This window comes from Hipposideros armiger, unplaced genomic scaffold (genome assembly GCF_001890085.2).
Source record: "Hipposideros armiger isolate ML-2016 unplaced genomic scaffold, ASM189008v1 scaffold_207, whole genome shotgun sequence".
NCBI classification, from domain to species: Eukaryota; Metazoa; Chordata; class Mammalia; order Chiroptera; family Hipposideridae; genus Hipposideros; species Hipposideros armiger.
Genome location: NW_017731557.1, coordinates 1,507,343 through 1,524,834, shown reverse-complemented (window position 1 = coordinate 1,524,834; position 17,492 = coordinate 1,507,343). Strand labels below are relative to the sequence as shown.

At 37.8% G+C, this 17,492-nt stretch overlaps 1 protein-coding gene across 4 annotated transcripts in view; it reads right to left on the bottom strand.

Moving 5' to 3' along the window:
- Nucleotides 1–16,401, bottom strand: part of RASGRP3 (RAS guanyl releasing protein 3) — an 88,757-nt gene extending 72,356 nt beyond the window's left edge. For 2 of the 4 annotated variants that reach the window (XM_019653821.1, XM_019653826.1), the window contains exon 1: nt 16,112–16,401. The gene's annotated coding sequence lies outside the window, so the exon portion shown is untranslated. Of the gene's footprint in view, nt 1–3,588; nt 3,668–16,111 lie in introns of those variants that run through there. The other 2 variants (XM_019653822.1, XM_019653823.1) reach the window with 2 other exon arrangements.
- Between the last annotated feature and the right edge of the window lie 1,091 nt (nt 16,402–17,492).

Sequence of the window (17,492 nt, the reverse complement as noted above, 5' to 3'; positions counted from 1 at the left end):
TCTTCAGCATCCCTGGAGAAACCTCCAAATTTTTGGACAAATTAGTCCTGATTAAAAAATAGACTTCTGTTTTCAGTCTCTTTCTTTTCCCTGCATTTTAGCTCCTCTCTTTCTTTCTTCCGTTTTGAAAATTTACTTTTTAAAAACACAGTACATATTAGTATAGTTGCATTTACTTAATCTAATTCATTTAAATTTACTTTTATGGCAGCATTTTCCCCTCCACCTAATCAGCTTCTTAGATTAGGCTAGATTTCTAGCAGAAGTTTCATTTGGTAACACATGAGAAGGAAAATTTAGCATTCATGGTATAAAACAACTTATACTTACATAATGACTTTGTCCCCTAATAGTTTTATTTCAAAACCCTGACTGGACAGCAGCAACTTTCATTAATCTGTGAGAATCCCGCCCTTTTAAACTGCAGACTAGTGGTCAAGTTAATCTGAATCTAAAATGCCACTACTGTTTCCAGAATTCTTTTAGTTCTTGACAAGAGTTGCTTAGTTATAAAAGAATAAATAAATAAAAATAAAATAAAACCCCTGAGGATGCCTCTGTGCATTTTTCTGAGGCTGATTGGGTGCACACAAAATAATAGAAGGGTAGTTTTCCGATTTCTGATTTCCATTCTATTTAAGTTTCAGCATCATTGCTATTTCAAAGCTGAAAATACAAAGCTGATTCAGGGGTAAATGAGGCAAAGAAAATATTCAATTTTTTTTCTCAACATGTGTGATAGCTCAATGTATGAGGTAAGGATCAGTTAGGTCTTTGTAGGAATCCTAGGAAAAGTGCAGTTAGAGACCCCACATCCTCTCACTCCCGGAGGCAAACTTTGGGCCCCTCTGCCTCACTTTTCCCCATCCTCCCACTGCTGCTTCACTCCGGCTCTCCTTCTGAATTTGCTAAGCTGTCCTGGGTTCACACCACAGACCACTGGCCTTGGCTGAAAGGTGATGCCCAGTGTACACTTTCTGAATAAATGCATATTTACATCATGGTTTTAATTAGAAAATAGCCATATTATTTTGATACCAAATCCATCTGCTCAAAATTGTGCTTAATTCTAAATGTTCTACCTAAACGCTTCTGTTCTTTACTTTAACTACCATAGTATCCAAACCCAGCTAGCTGACTACAAGCCCTGGTTTCTAGTCCTTAGTGCCAGACTACTTGCTCAAGCTTTAATCCAACCTTGACCACCTCTAGATTATAAATCTGTGAGGCCTGAGCTTCTGACCTCATTTCCATATGCTTTCTTAAGGCATCACTGCCTTTATCACATACTGCATTAAATGCCGCCATGATTTACCCACACTGTATTTACGCAACCTTTGGCTGCAGTCTTGCGATTACTTATACTCTTTGTGTGTAGAAAGCTTTTAGATAAGGTCTTCCTTGTTATGACTTCCTGGGAACACAGGGGCAACAGACAAGCAGAGTGGGAACCCGCCCAAGGAATGAGGATCTAATATTCGTGCAACAGGATTTTCTTATTTGTAGATCAGAGGATGGTAAACAATGAGAACTCTTTTTTAGAAGCACATAAAAATAAATGGTAGGGAAATTTCCAGCTTTCCTTCAGCTTTTAATTACACAGGGGAGGGTTTATTCTCAGGGCTCATCTTTGTGACTGTCATTGTTATTAGTGACAGGCAGTCAATCAATGTAAGCTGTGCGAAAACTCTCAAACGGAGGGGCAAGTGGAGAGGAGTCAGAACTGAAAGGTGGGTGCTGCTCCCTTCATGTGACCACAGGAAGTCAGAAGCCAACAAACTTCGAGGTTGCTGGAGATAAACACATATGGTAGTAAGAAATCAGTGCAGGGAATACGGGCTAAAAGAGCTGAAAAATACCAGCCTAAATGGTGAGGCTTTGGTAGGTCTTTGAGTGCCTATGAATTATTTTTATATGTATATTCTGCTGGCCAGAATAGCTACATGATCACATTGAAGAATAGTCTTGTGTCCTATTACAAAATAAGAAAAGCAGGACTCCTGTGTGTGTGTTTTACTTTATAAGGTATTGAACATTAAAAAGGAATAATGCTCATGATAGCAAGTTAAACCATGCAGAGATATACATAAAGAAATATTTTGTAACCCCTCTGTCCCGTCATTCCCATCTTGCTAAGATAACACGCACCTGTGAGAAATGTCTCATATATACATATGTGTAAGGAAGGAGTTCTATTTTCCCATTAGAAAATTAATCTGTAATTAGATTTGTTTCCCTTAGCAATGTATCACAGTCAAGCATATTGGCTCCAAGGTCGATAATATAGATTTAATTTGTTCTTTTTAATAGTCGTGTAACCCCTCCCTCCACGGTGTAGTTATGTCACAGTTTATTCACACTATTGATGAACACACAAGACACTCCCAGTGTTTTGTCTCTATAAACAACATTGCACTAAACAGCCTTACATGTATATTTTTAGTTTCTGGTGCTTGTATTTCCATAATATAGATCTCTAAAACTGGCATTATTGGGATGGCAAAGTCATTCATTTCACTATGCATTCTCAGTTATTGTCCCAAAACTAAATTAAAAGCGATGCAAGGGTCACAGCCTTTAAAAGACTGATAAATGTCAACTTAGAGGATCAAGATTATAATATGAGAGGCGCTAAAAATTCATTTCAGAATCCTATCCCACCAGACAGATTAACAAATTGTTTTTGGTGAAAATGTTTGCTTGCTTTTCATGTAGAAGAATATTTAAAAAAACAAAAACAAAAAAACCCAAAGCTCCTTAAGCCAAATTATCTAAAATTTGTTAAATTTGGAATCTATTTCCCCTTAGTTAGTCCTTATTTTCTGCACATATCACCAATTCTGTCAACTCTAAAGGCCATTCAGTTGTAGAGTCAATCGCTGATTGACTTTTAAAAATTGGTGAGCATATGTGAACTGATGGGTTATAAAGAACAAAAATGGTAATGTTGGACTAAAGATATTTTATTGTACTTTGAAAGCATGCAATGGTGCTCTTGTGAAAAAGGGTCGTTCGCACCCTCACTTGTTTCTATCTTGTTTTCTGGACTGTGGCCTTAGTAACCAAAGAGCCAGCTCATGTACATATCATCTCTGAGAGGCAGGACTGGGGCCCACAATCCAAACATGGGGATAGGGAGCACCCAGTGTCCACAGCTGCACTCCTCCTGGCATGGGGTATTTATCTAAAACAACTGTTTCTAAATTATATGTTTTCACTATGTCATTTGGTTTGGAACTTTGAAGTGAGAGGCTGGACTATATTTTTTAACAACATATATATTCTACATTACTGTTAACATATGGCTATGCTAGCCAACACAGTGTAAGACACAAACGACTGAGCAGAGGGTTCTCTGCCTTCAGAGAAGAAAAAATAAGTTATGTTCAACATAAATTAAGGAAAATTTGTTCAGATTACCAAAGCATTCTTTGTTTTAGAAAGCCACTCACTGAAGGATTACAAGAAACGTTTGCACCCCTGGGTGCATTAAAAATGGCAATCAACCAACCAAAATTCAACTCATATTATTCAAGAGCACATGTATTAAGTAAAATAAACATGAGTCCGATTTTGGACCCAACTTACTGCCCCAGATGGTCTGTGTCCTTTCCTTCGGAACAAAAAAGTGGGAAGGCAATGCCTCGCTGCCTGTGATAGGCGTTTTCACAACCTCCCAAGGGTGCTTAAAAGTAACCTGCTAAAAATAGCCCCACAGCTCTCACATTAAATGTCCTCAGCTGAGGGCCAGGTGAAAACATAAATTGTATGAAATATGTCCCCTGCATTCCAACTCCATAGGCCTACGATTAGTTGAAAATCCCCAGTAATCCTCCCGAGAATTCCAAAATTAATAACCTTTTTCTTTTTTAACCATTTTCCAAACTGATTGGAGAGCCAGTCTAGTGACTGGTGAGGATGCTGGCACATTGGAGAACGAGGAAATCGGGATTCTCATTCCCCAATCATCCACTTGCTAGCTGAGTAATCACTTAACCCTTTAAGTATAAAACCCTCAATTGTAAAAGGGCAATGGTAATATCCAGCTCAAAAGCTGGCTACGTAGGATTGGAAATCATGCATTGCATTTCAGGGCTTTATCCTATTAAAATAGTCAATAAGCGCACAAAGATACATGTAAGAGAATTCTATGTGACACTTGTAATAACAATAAAGAAGGGAAATAACCTAAAAATAAGGGGAGATGGATCAAAATAATCACAATTCATGAATTCAATGCTGCATACATCATACAGCCATGAAAAAGATGAAATGGGAAGATGGCTTTGATGTAATATGTGAAAAAAGCAAGCTGCAAAAAACACTTTGCATAAATAATTATGGTTTTAAGTCCCCCCACCAGAAACCCCACTAAGCATTTACCTCCATTTTTATTACAATCATGTATGTTTTCAAGTGTATATAAAAACATCTGCTATGACAACATGCAATAAACATATATCCACTCTGAAGAAAAGAAGAGGATTGCAAGGGTAGCAAGTCTTTCCTTTTTTATACTATTCATTTCAGTACTGAGCACATTCATTTATAATAAACCTGTACTGTTTCGTAATTAAAAATTTAGGACAATAAAGCGATGAGGAATAATTAATGAAAAGCACTTAGCACAATGCCTAGTGGACTTTGAATGAGTGGTGATTATCATAGTTACTTCTGTCAAGAAGCTACAGAACTCCTTAAGAAAAATGAGTTTACCGAAAACTAGCAGACCTTAGTAACATGCAACTAGTTATGTTCCTGCGTGCATTGGGTCCTTTTTTTTTTTAAGTAGTTGTTTGTCTTGACTGTGGTTGATGGCTTCATGGGTGCATGAATATGTCAAGACATTGAATTGTATACTTTTAATATGTGCCATTTATTATATGTCAATTGTACTTCAACAAAATTGTTTTAAAAAAGAAAAGTGGAGCTGAAATTTTCATAGGTAATAATATGAAAGATGGGGAGATGAGATCAAAATTAAAGGTTTCTAAGGTGTCTTTATGTTATGCAGAAGATGTCAATCAATATGAAGATATTAATATTATATGTTGTTAAATCAAATACATTTGATTTAGTGTAACCAGTTAAAGAAAAGAAATAGATTACATAACTTCCAAAACACGAGCAGGGAGAAATTAGAATAAATAAAACTTGAAAAATCCGAAACAAGGTAGGAGAGGAGAGTAAAACAATAATAATGGAAAATACAAATGACCTTATTAATACATCAATAACCACAATCAATGTAGACAGACATCACCATTAAAAATGCAAAGACTATCATTAAATTGTGGATGAGAAAGGGGCCACATATTAAACCTGACAATCTCAGAGGAGGCCAGCGTGACGGGCACTACAAACTCAGATACCAAAAGTAACCACCTAGGATGGTCTGAACATAAAAGCTCCTAAGGAAAAGCTGGTCATGTTGGGTAGTCCCATCCTTGGCCTGTAGCTTCCTTGACAAAGGTCAACCTTTACCTCAAGTGAGCCTGTCTATCGTCTTTTTGCATCTAAGATAACATACCTTTGAAATGTCAGAGTCATCTTTTCCAGACCCCTCCAGGTACAATTGCCCCACTACAGCAGGAGACCACAGAACTCCCTGTTATCTTTTGCCCAAAATACCATCTCTATGTACTGTAAATGTTAACTGTCCTGTACCCACCAAAGTAAAAAAGTATCTCTACATTTTGCTTTTTATACAATCTCAGAGAATTCCCGGCTTTGCTTTCTCCCACCCCCTTAATCTACCACCAATGAATTTCCTGTAGCCCGCTTATGTCTCCTCCTTTGAGTCTAATGTATAAAATAAGCTGCAAATACTGCCATTCGCCAGAGCATTTTCTCAGTCCATTGAGATTTTTCTTGTTGTCAGTTTGGGTCAAATAAACTCATAAAAATTCTCCACTGGTTTGGATGTTTCTTAAGTTGACAAAATAAACAAAAACAGAGATCCATTTTTAGATTAGCTCAGATTCACAGGTGTAGGGTGTGAGTGAGTGAGTGAGTGTACACACACACAGATAAAAGGATCAGATACCTCTCCCAACTCAATTTCTTTTAACTGCGTTTTTGAAGCCTTGAAATTAATTGAAGGCAAGTCCTTTATACCAAAAATAACAAAGGGAACTTACTTGGTAGAGAGAGGAGAAGGTAAGGGAAGTGGAAGAAAGACAAAGAGAACTGGTAAACAGAAGTCAAGTTTCCCTGCTATAGCTTCAGCAACATGGTCAATGCAATGCAGGTGATGTTGTCTAATAGATGCTCAGCTGAAAATGATGCAGCCCTTCCTCCTTAGGTGAGGCCCTCAGGGCAGGGTGGGGCTTAGATCTGGGACCTCCCGGCTCCTCTATCCCAGAGCAGTTCTGAAGGCAAAAAAGCCTTCCCTGTATTATGGAACTAGAACTCTTCTGAGAATTGTGAGCTAAATCTACCCAGGACAGACAGGACAATGCATCCCTTCTTTTACGAAATCTGCAAAACTGGATGGATGGTTCTAATCAATCTTATCTGGAAAACAGATGGAAAATTCTTCCCAGAAGTTAATTCTTTTGGATTTTTCCACAAGGAGGCCATGTGGCTCCTCCAGGCTGTGTGTGTCTGGCAGCACTCTCTCAGCCTCTACTGATTTTACATGCATTGGAGCTGATATGTTGGGAATTGTGGGCGAGACCCTAGGCGAGACTCTGAACAGTGTGCAGTTCGTAGACAGCATCTCCAAATGTCCCTCCCGGCTCAGTTATCTGTGATCCTGGCCTGATCACTGAATGCTAAATTAGAAATCGTATCAGAAAAAGAATCAAAAGACAGGATTTGTCATACCATCTCTGCCTTCGTCCAGCTGAGGGATAATGAATGAGTCCATCCCATTACGAGTCCCATTTCATAATCAGTAAAGTGGGAATGGCAATATCAGTCCCATGGATATTTTTGGAAAGCAAATGAAATAGGAAAAAAGTACGTACTTTGAAACTCCTTAATGTATTGTAGAAATGGAAAGTATACTCATTTCTCACATCTATGGATGAACACTTGGGTTGTTTCCATTCTTTTTGAATAATACTTCTATGAACACTGACATACTCCAGAGGGATTTTCTTTAAAGCACAAAACATGGCTCATACCTCAAGGAATTTATAATTAAGTTGATGAGAGAAAAAACTCCTGGAAAATTATCTATAAAGGTAAATAATGGCTGAGTAAATGTGATTAAATATATGCGAGGGGGCACCAGATTTAAGTAGATTGGAGCATAGTTTTCCACGGGGAAAAAAAAAGTACATGTTTTTATAAAAAATATCCTAGAAAGAAAAGAATAGAGAGAATACTGAAGAAGGGTGGGTTAATTGACTGGGAGGGGTGGGAGTGGTTTCAGATACTGAAAACAAGGATCAGGTGTGTCTGAGCAGCGTGTGGCACCACCACCCCCGCATGGTCTTTATGTTAGTGGATGGACCTCCATTACCAGAGAGACAACCCCAGTTCCCAGCCAGAAGAAATTATAAGAACGTGTTCCAGAAGAGATATGTCACAGGAATGGATTGTTCTCCTGGCCCAGACTACTGTTCCTTAAGCTACATACAAAATCTCAACTCACCTGTACATCCCTGGACTCCCTTGCTGATTAGTGAAACCAACCCGTGGCCCCACTCAGCCCAGGTTTTTTTACCTTGCTTGAAGGCCAGTTAATGCCTGACTTTGCCACCCCCTCCTCATTTACTCGTGATTAAAAAAGGCAGTGGCAGCATCTGCAGGATACTGCAATGAATGGCCCTCATGAAGCTATAAAAATCGGACTTGGAAAGCGCACTCTACTTGCAGAGGCCGGCTGCACGTGCCTCCCTCCCCTCCTTTTTCCCACCCTGGTGGTCGCAAGGGAAAATTTAGAGAAAGATCCAAAGCTGGGTGTCCTAGCGCTCTGCCCTTCTTTCTCCCTCCGGGAGAACGGAGAATTGAGAATTTGCGCATGATTCTTTGTTTCATGTGCCCACGTGGTCTCTTGCATTATAACCTTTCATCCCACCTGTCTTTCTTCTACTTCTCTGGCCAAATGTTACTTAAGGAAATCTCGCACTATTTGGGAACCAAAAAAACTCCTAATTATGGCTACACACTAAGAGCAGTACTGGAAGTATTTCGTCCTTAAAGAAACGCAAATCCAAAGTTTGGAAGTAAATTAGACATAGAAACGAAAAGGCCTTCTCCACCTCAGAGTCATGTAGATAATGTAGTCTCCTTAGAAAATAATTCCATCTATTTCCTCATTCTTCTCGAGTGAATTTGCTTTCCTATCAACATTAAATGGCAAAATAAATATGATTTATCTTTTATGCTTGTCTCGGCACCTGGTACTTCCTAGATTCTCTACCTGTGATTGTTGCTTTGGATATAAGGAGAGTTTAGGTTGAGTCAATATTTTGCTTTCTGTTTTGGTTAATTATTAATATATTAATGTAATGTAATTATTAACATAGTATTGATTTATGGTATAATATATCAATGTAGAAACAATGTTAATAAAATATTTCATTGTAAATGCATTTTAATAATTTAATAATACATATTTATAATAAATTATGATTTAATAAAGAATAATTTAACATAACACATTGTGAATACATTGTAAATATAATAATTCTGTTGTAAGTATTTGGTATTTTAGGTGCACATACCAGTCACTATTTACGTCTGTTTCTAGGAGAAAAATGGAAAGTGAATGCAGAGGGCCAAGAACATTCTTAAAAGCAAGTTTTTGGAGCACTCTCAATTTGTAAATCATGCAATGGATGTCATTATTTATATTTTAAATGTAAATTTAAAATTGTAAATCATGCAATAGATGGTCATTATTTATATTTTAAATGTCTTTAACTTTTATTTTGATTTTAGAATTTTCTGACTGCTTTAACTCTAGCTTTGTAACCAAACCCTGATGGAATAAGAAATGAACCCAACATATGATTGTGCCAGTTGGCTGTGACTCACTGCCAAGACTTCAGGGGCCCTTGTTCCAGGTCTCTGCCATTGGTGGGGCCATAAGAGCCTACAATGTCTTTTAGTTGTATCCACTTCCAGCAGTTCTATTTTTGTATCTTCATATTTAGCACACAGGGCTATCTTTATCACTCTAGCTGACTGGCATGAGAGTCCCCAGGGCACAGAAGTTATACAAGATTATTAAAGCGTACTTCCTACCCTTCAAATAAGACAATGCAGAATGCAGAAAAGACATCAGCAAGTGGTCACAATGTCAGAAGTGCATGTGTGTGTGTGTGTGTGTGTGTGTGCATGAATGTGTGTGTCAATTGCTAAAGATTTCTTTGTGCTAAATTTTATGCATTGTTAAGAGCACAATGTTGACAATGCTTCCTGGAAGTTAGTTTTAGGCTGTATAATGTAATCTATTCCTATACCTAAATTCACTTGAAGACATTGTGATAAAATAGTTTCTTACAACCATAGAATTCAAATTTGAAAAATTGGGAGTTTTTAAAAAACTTTTATTACCCTTAATTTTAACTGAGGAATCCTTAGTTACGCAGCCTAGATGAACAGTTGGATTATGCTAATAGGCCAAAACACAAACTCTGCCAATCCTTTGCTTGCTTTTTAGTTATTTGGTTTTGATTGATACCACTAAGAGTGGCCAGCTGAATGTCTCAGAATAGAGACGACTGTGAGCCCTAAACAGATAGTAGAATCTCTTCACATTCTATTTATGTAACTGTGGTAGCACTATAGCTCTTCTGTTTAGATTTGCACAGTCCAATACTGTAGTCACTATGTACCTGAAGCTATTGATTACATAAAATGAGGCTTGTCCACATTGAGATATGTAGTAAGCATAAAATCCATACTGGATTTTAATGACTTGGTACAAAAGAAAGAATGTAAAATATCTCATTAATAATCTTTTATATTGATTGCATGTTAAAATGATAATGTTTCCGATATATTGGGTTCATCTATATTCTTAGAATTAATTTTACCTGCTTCTTTTTATTTTTTCATGTGGTCACTAGAAAATATAAAATGACACATGTGGCCTACATTTATGGCTTACATTATATTTTTATTGGACGGTGCTGGTCCAGAGGACTCCACAATAAACAGCATGACCAGTAAGATGGGAAGTCAGAGCTGCTGCAGAGCTTTACTCCAAAGCAGCCCCTATGTGTTCAGTTTTCCCACCCAAAGAATTTTAATAGTGCCCAACAGGACCGTTATGTCTATAGACATCAGCACTAGGAGAAAGAAATGTTACCTTAGTGTATATAATACCTGCCTTATTAGCTCTTTCCTAATTGATAACACAGCCCTCATTTTCATCTCAGCCGTTATTAACGGTGCTCATTTCACAGCAAGGAAACTGGAGAAGGAATCGTGAATTCACTTGTTTTGAGTTTTGTTGTTTGTTCCTCTCCTCCCCTCCCCCATTGCTGCTCAGATCAAAACTAGGAATAATTTCACAGAAAAGAGAAACATGACTTTGATTTAAGTTTAATGGAAAACAAACCTTTTTAAGATTCTATATATGGGCAACAGGCAGCTAGTGATTATTATCGGAGCATTATTATTATGGGACACGCGCACAGGCAGAAGTTCCCAGTAACCCTGAATATTAATATACCTAAAAAAAATTCAGGACAAAATCCCTAACTAGGATTACCAGATTACTGAATGAAAAACATATTGGGGGACATTGCTGCCAGTAAAGAATTGTGTAACTGCTCATAAAAACAATAGTGATTTCAGGAGGAGGTTGAGAACAGAACAATAATATCTTTGTAATGTTCTGAAATTGTTGCATGAGACTGGCTCCACTGCATTTCTCAGTCTGATTTGCTGACCATCTTGTCTACCCATAATTGTTTTCTGCCATTCATTTCCTCCAATTGTCAATTATTACTAAAACAATTATGAAAAAAAAAAAAAAGAGTGTGTGTCTTTGTTTCCTGTTGCTGATGAATGCAGTGAAGTCATAGACCAGGCCAGTGCATCATAATCTTTTCCATTACAATGAATTATGTTGTCACAAACAGGATACAGCTCTCTACTGGGCAAAGAGGCTGTAAATGGGGTTGAATTAGCACAAACATTATTGTCATGACAGCAAGAAATTAGAACACTGGGACTCAGCTCTCCACTTCTTAAAAACAAGCTGTGTTTTTTTTTGTTTTTTGTTTTTTCCCAGATAGTAAAAGTAGTACATGGTTATCCTGGAGACAAAATAGAAAATAAAAATCATAATTAACCCCACTGACCAGAGATTCCTATTATGAACATTTCAGTATATCGAATTTTTAGTTCTTAACTCTTTGTCATATGTACATATATAATTTTTAAGTAAATGAGATCACATCATGCATATAATTTTTTGCCTTTTCTTTTTCACTTAATATTTACTCTGAACAGTTCCCAATGCCATTAACTATTTTAATGTAATTTAATGGCTATATAAATTTCCATATTATAAAATATTATTTAAGTTTCCTTATTTTGTATATTTGTCCAAAATTTGCCTGTTACAAATAGATAAACATTCCTTTACATGTGTTTCTGTCTCAATCTATGACTATTTCCTTAGGATACATTCCTAAAAGATAAACCATTCACTTGTGATTAAAAAATATGGTGTGTATTTTTAAGTAAATATGTAGACTAAAAGGCCTGGGAAATTTTCTTAACAATAAAGGCAGATATGTGCATTAAAAGTTCAATAACCAAACTTGATATATGTGCCTTCCTAATAGGATAAAACAAGTTAAATACTTTTAATGATTACAAAGTTTAAGATATATTTAAATCTGCTCTACTCCAAATGACTTTTTGGCCAATAAATTATAAGGGTGTATGTAATTCCATGACATTCTTTTCCAAAACCCCCTAGCACAACTAGCCTCCAAACCATTTAGGAGCCCACAGATGATTCCGCAATGATTCTGTGAGCTCTCGGTTTCCTAAAAAACTTGTTTCCAGCGGCTGTCTGCGCTGTCTGCCTCCAGGGCTGAGCTCTGTTACCTGTTACTGCCACAAGAGGGCAGCCAGGGACAGAGAAAGGAATTGAACCCTCTTCTTGGTCTCGCTTTCTTCCCCGTATACTCTTTATTTCACCAGATAAATGAGGAGAGATGGAAAACAAGGCACCAAAGGGGAAAACAAGACTGGTAATAAATAAATAAATAAACAAACAAACAAACAAATAGGAAAATCTCTTTGTAGAAACTATTCCCTTTTCCTCAGAGAGATTAACGGAAAGGTGCAGAATTCTGAGGGCTGCCGCAGTGACGAACAATGGAAGGCCAGGGGTGGCCATACTATGTAACCTGTAAACACATAGTGACTACAGGAGTTATGCTGGAAACCAAGAAATAAATCTCCCTGTAATTAATAGAGAAAAATAATTGCCACAAAAATTGGCAATTTTTTTTTCTCAAAAATTTAACCAGAAATCTAGTTAAAAATTGGGTGATAGCAGGAACAACTGGTGTCCTTACATCTCTGCAGACAGAGGAAGTGAATCTGGAGTCGATCCTCGACATTGTCTCCGGGAAGGAGCGAGCGCTCGGGCCTTGACCTCATCCACACTGGGTTCCATGGTCTACCTGTCTCTCCCTGGCTAGGTAATCATGGACAAGCTACGTCACCTCTCCGAGCCTCCGTTTTCTCATCTATAAAACGTGGCTAACACTGGAAGCTGCCCACAGGTGGTTGTAAATAAGAGAATGGATATAAAAGACTGGGCACACAGCAAATAAATGCTCAGTGTTGGCCATTGTTATCTCTGGTCCCTCCCTCTCTCCTAAGCTATTTCCCATTTCCAGCTGTCCACGTTCTATTTCTACCTGATCATCCCATCATCCCCTCAAATTTAAGGGCCTGAAACCAAAACCCTCATTCCCCCAAAACTAGCTCCCCAACTTGCTGCTCTCTTGATTGGCCATTCCTTTGAATGGACCATAAAACATAACATCTTCTCTCATACTTCCTCTCCTCCTATAACCTCATTCAATTAGTTTACAAAACCAGTTGATTTGTTCCCTAATGTGTCTCCATCTGGTTTCTTTCTCTCTATCATCACCAGCACACAGGCCTTGGTGACCTGTTTGTTCTCTTTGCCCCACCAGGTACTGCCTCAAACGGGCAGATCTTACTGATGTCATTTCCCTTTTCAAAACCCCTCAGTAGTCCCCAGTGTCTCTTTCAATTAGATTTTAAACTCCTGACTTGGGTATTACAGTCCCACGACAGTCTGACCCCAACTCCTCCAGATGCTTCTTTCTCTCTTGTTACACATACTCGTGGCCTCTGCTCGTGTCAAGCTGGTGGCGCACAGTTCCCTGGGATGGTCTCCAGATTCAGGAAACAAGAACACAGGACACCCAGTTTAAACGTGAATCAGATAAACAACAAATAATATTTTGTATAAGTATGTCCCATGCGATGGGTCTCATGCACAGCTGTGCAATAGGACATACTTTTACTGAAAAACATATAAGGTGTTTATCTGAAGTTCACATCCAAATGGGAATTCTGTATTTCATCTGGCAACCCGAGTACACTCTTGTCTCTGCCCCTGCCCACAGCTCCATCCTTGGATTGCTCTGAGCTCTCGCTGTGCCCATCCAATCTCCTTCTGCCCTGCAAGGCCCAGCTCTGCCTCATCCCTTCATAAAGCCTGCCTGGATCAGGCCTTCCTTACCTGGTACTCATTCTCTACCTCATTCATTCGGTTCCATAGATAGGGTGACTTGTGTCCTCCCTAATTCCCCTTCTCTGAGTAAATGTTAAATTTATCAAAGGTAGAATTTGTATTATAAGCAGGAGAATTTCATAAACATGCCTTGGTGGTGTGGTGCTGCTGCTGAAACAAGATGTGAGTGGGGTGAGAGGATAGGAGAAAGAAACTCCAGAGACCACTAGTCTGGGTTCAAGGTGATCATAGACACAAAAATCAACACGCGACTCCCTCTCCCCACACAGTGTCAGGCCAGGTGGCTATGACTGACTGACCTTGGCTTGTTTGTCCTTACACCTCCCTCCATCCCATTCTACAAATTATGTGACATCTCGTTTCTCACCACTTCATACTATCTCTTCAGTAATCTCATTTCACTGATATTTAAATGTGAGGGCCAGGGGTGGCTAGACTATTTAACCTGTAAACACATAGTGATTATAGGAATTATGCTGGAAACCGGGAAAATCAATTTATTGAATTAATAGAGAAAATGAATTGCCAAAAAAATGGCATTTTTTGTTTTCAAAATTACCACACTCTAAGAATGCAAAATATTTTCAGGAGTTTGAACATACATCAGGAAACCTGTGAAACTATTAAGAAATTCCTCAAGAAAATCCATTTTAAATCACTGGCATTTTATGAATACATTAATAAGCATCTACAGGCAACCAGAAACCAATAACCAACAATAAGATTTCTAAAAGGGAAAAATAGAAAATGCATTCTTAGAATAAAACATAGAACTAATAATTTTATCTATTGTTTAAATCTTCAGTAGTGTTTAAAACATTTTTATTCTCATAATGTAACATAGAGATGTGTTAAATGAGAAAGTTGTTTTGAAACTGTAAGAGGAAGGAGTTCAGCATTAACAGAAATCAGGATCAATGAAAGCAATGACGCTATCACTAGGCCCACATGGAGTGGCAATTAATTAGGTTACCTTAGGTTTCACTTGCGGAAATAATCAAATGGATTCGGAATTGGCTTTGCAGCACTGAAAATAAGTGCTAAGAGTCTGTGCTGCTTGATTATTCAGACCCATCATATTTGCCCAGATTAGTTTTACTTCCCTCTATTTTTTAACGAACTAAGTTCAACTAAGACATACTGATCTTTCTATTTAAGAATATTATATTTTGCTACAGTTTCCACGGAATGAATGATAATTTTCTAATCAGAAAAGAAAATAACCCTTAAATTCTCCCAGGAAAGAGGACAGCCAATGAGATCCACGCTGAGCCAAGTCAAGCCTCAGCCTCTTATGTCAGTTGCAATCTGGCTGGATCAGCTTTTCTGGCTTCCAGCTTTGCTATCTTCTTACGACAGATTCTAAACATACCAATCTCAAACTAGGATAAGCCAAAATAACAGCAACATATTTCCTTCTGCTCTTCCTTTTCAGTAAGCCACCAGAAGAACCTTATTCCTTTGTTCGACATTGTGGTAACATTAATCAAGTTAGTCCAGGACACAGATGTGGATGCTATCAGCAGTGGATGCAATCATGGTACATCATTTAAACAAATGTACTTGTTCGATGGCAAGGAATGTTAAAAGAATTTGGAATGTCCCTAGGAGCTTTCCAAGTTTTTGTGGGCAGCATCAACTGTTCTTGGATTTCATCCATTCCCTTTCGACCTTTCCACTTCCAAACCCAGTGACATTTTTCAGGTCCCTCAGAAAATACATGATGAATGTTTTGAAATAATCACTTAAATGTAAATAATTATTGTGAACAGTTTCTATCACTGGAGCTGTTCAGTACTGGGTTGTTTTTTTGTTTGTTTTTTTGTGCTTCTAGAAGGTTCTCCTTTGTCTGAATGTCCAGGGGAAGAAGACTTGTATTAAAAAAAATAAATAGCTACTTTATCTTCACTTAATTTTACACAAAATTTAAAATTTTAGTTAAAATAACTTTTCTAATATTGACCATTTTTGCTTGAGTGCCTATTAAGTGTATTCTAAACCAGCCCTGATCCAAAAAATGGTACATGGTTTATTAATCAGCACTTCCAAAAAGACAGAAAAACAGGCAAATATCCAGAAATTATTTTTCAAAAATGATCTTCAATGAACTTACTTATACTATTTAATCCCCTGGTGATAACGAAACTAAGGAAAACTTCGTGGAGTTAAAGTATCTTAAGGAAACAACTACTTTAAAAAATTTATTTATTATTGTCAAAAACACATCATAACTGAGGCTGATTTCTACATTTCTTCAGAGATATAAGCAAAGCTCAGTGAAAAGTTGCAAGAGGATCTGCTCTCAAATCATATACACTGTATGTAGTTAATATCTTAGTTCATGATATGCATGTAGACACAACAATGGACAGTCTTAAAAATCACACTTACCTTACCTCGCAGACATGAAATCATTTCAAGTTCATCTCTCTATTGAATCGACTCCATCTTTCCACTTCACCAGCCCCTAACAAGTTTGTCTTGCATGTGTCTAAATACATAGAGATTCCTGTTCTCCCTTCTGAAATGCTCTCACCACCTCCATTGCCCAAATTCAGTTCAAAAGTGAGGAGAGAGAGAGGAAAAAATCAGATTTGCAAGCTGTTTACGCCTGACACAACAGCGAAGCTGCTGAGCTTTGAGCTCAATGAATTAAAGGTTGTTTGGCTAAATGGCAGGCACACTTCCTCCTATTCTTTCTGAACTTCGTTTTCCTGCCTCCAGTAGAGCTTTTTCCTTTCCTGGGCTATAAATAGGCTGGTCCTAAGAGTACTGAGGAAAGAAGAAGGCAGGAAATGCATCTGATTTCAAAAAGCAGTCCTAGGTGTATGTGTGTGTGTGTTTTTCAAGTGAATACTAATAAACAAGCTGAGGACAATTCAACTGTTGTATGTACGCCATAGTCAAAATGTTCTCTAATTTCCTGGAGTCTCAACTTCGCTAAGTTGTTTCCCATAAGCAAAGGTTGGGTTTGGAGATGTATCATTTTCTATATAAAATACCATGAACAAACCTACATTTAATCCTTTACTTTCCAAAGAAATGTCATATAAGTTGAGTTATCTGGAGGAAATTAGGGAGGGCACAGACAATGGGGGATACTATACTTGTTTCTTTTCACTCAGAAGGAGGCAAAGTGCATTTTGAGGCAGGATTCAACAAAAGGAAGATATGTGAATATGGAAAGCAGTCACTTTTGCTTAAAAGAACTTATGAATATGAGTTTACAAACCAGTCATCCATCTGCACCAAACTAATAGATTGTCCGCACTCTTGCTACTCCTAGTTGTTTAACTTCTTTCATAATTACAACACAAGCCAAAATAAAAATTATATGTCATTTTTTACATATCAGATTGGCAGATCAAAATTTTGGATATGGCCTGATACCATTGACATGTGGAAAAATTAGCAAGCCTATAATAGTAGATTAAGTGTAAACTGGCATAAGCTATTTGGAAGGCAATTCTCAATGTCTTTCAAAACATTAAATGTACATTCTCTAACAAGAGACTTTAATGTAGTTGATTCTGCAAAGTGGGAGGGTAGATCTGGGATGGGGGACAGTTTAGTTTCTGATATACATATTTTGTGCTCTTTTAATTTTTTTTTTTTAAGATTTTATTGGGGAATTGGGGGAGGGGAACATCGCTGGGGAATCAGGGGAAGGGGAACAGACAAGCCGCCGTCCCGCTCCTCAATCCAGCTGCAGAGGACGCCGCCCCACTGGCCCAAGCTGGCACCATCATTGCGCCCCTCCCGGGCCAGGCAG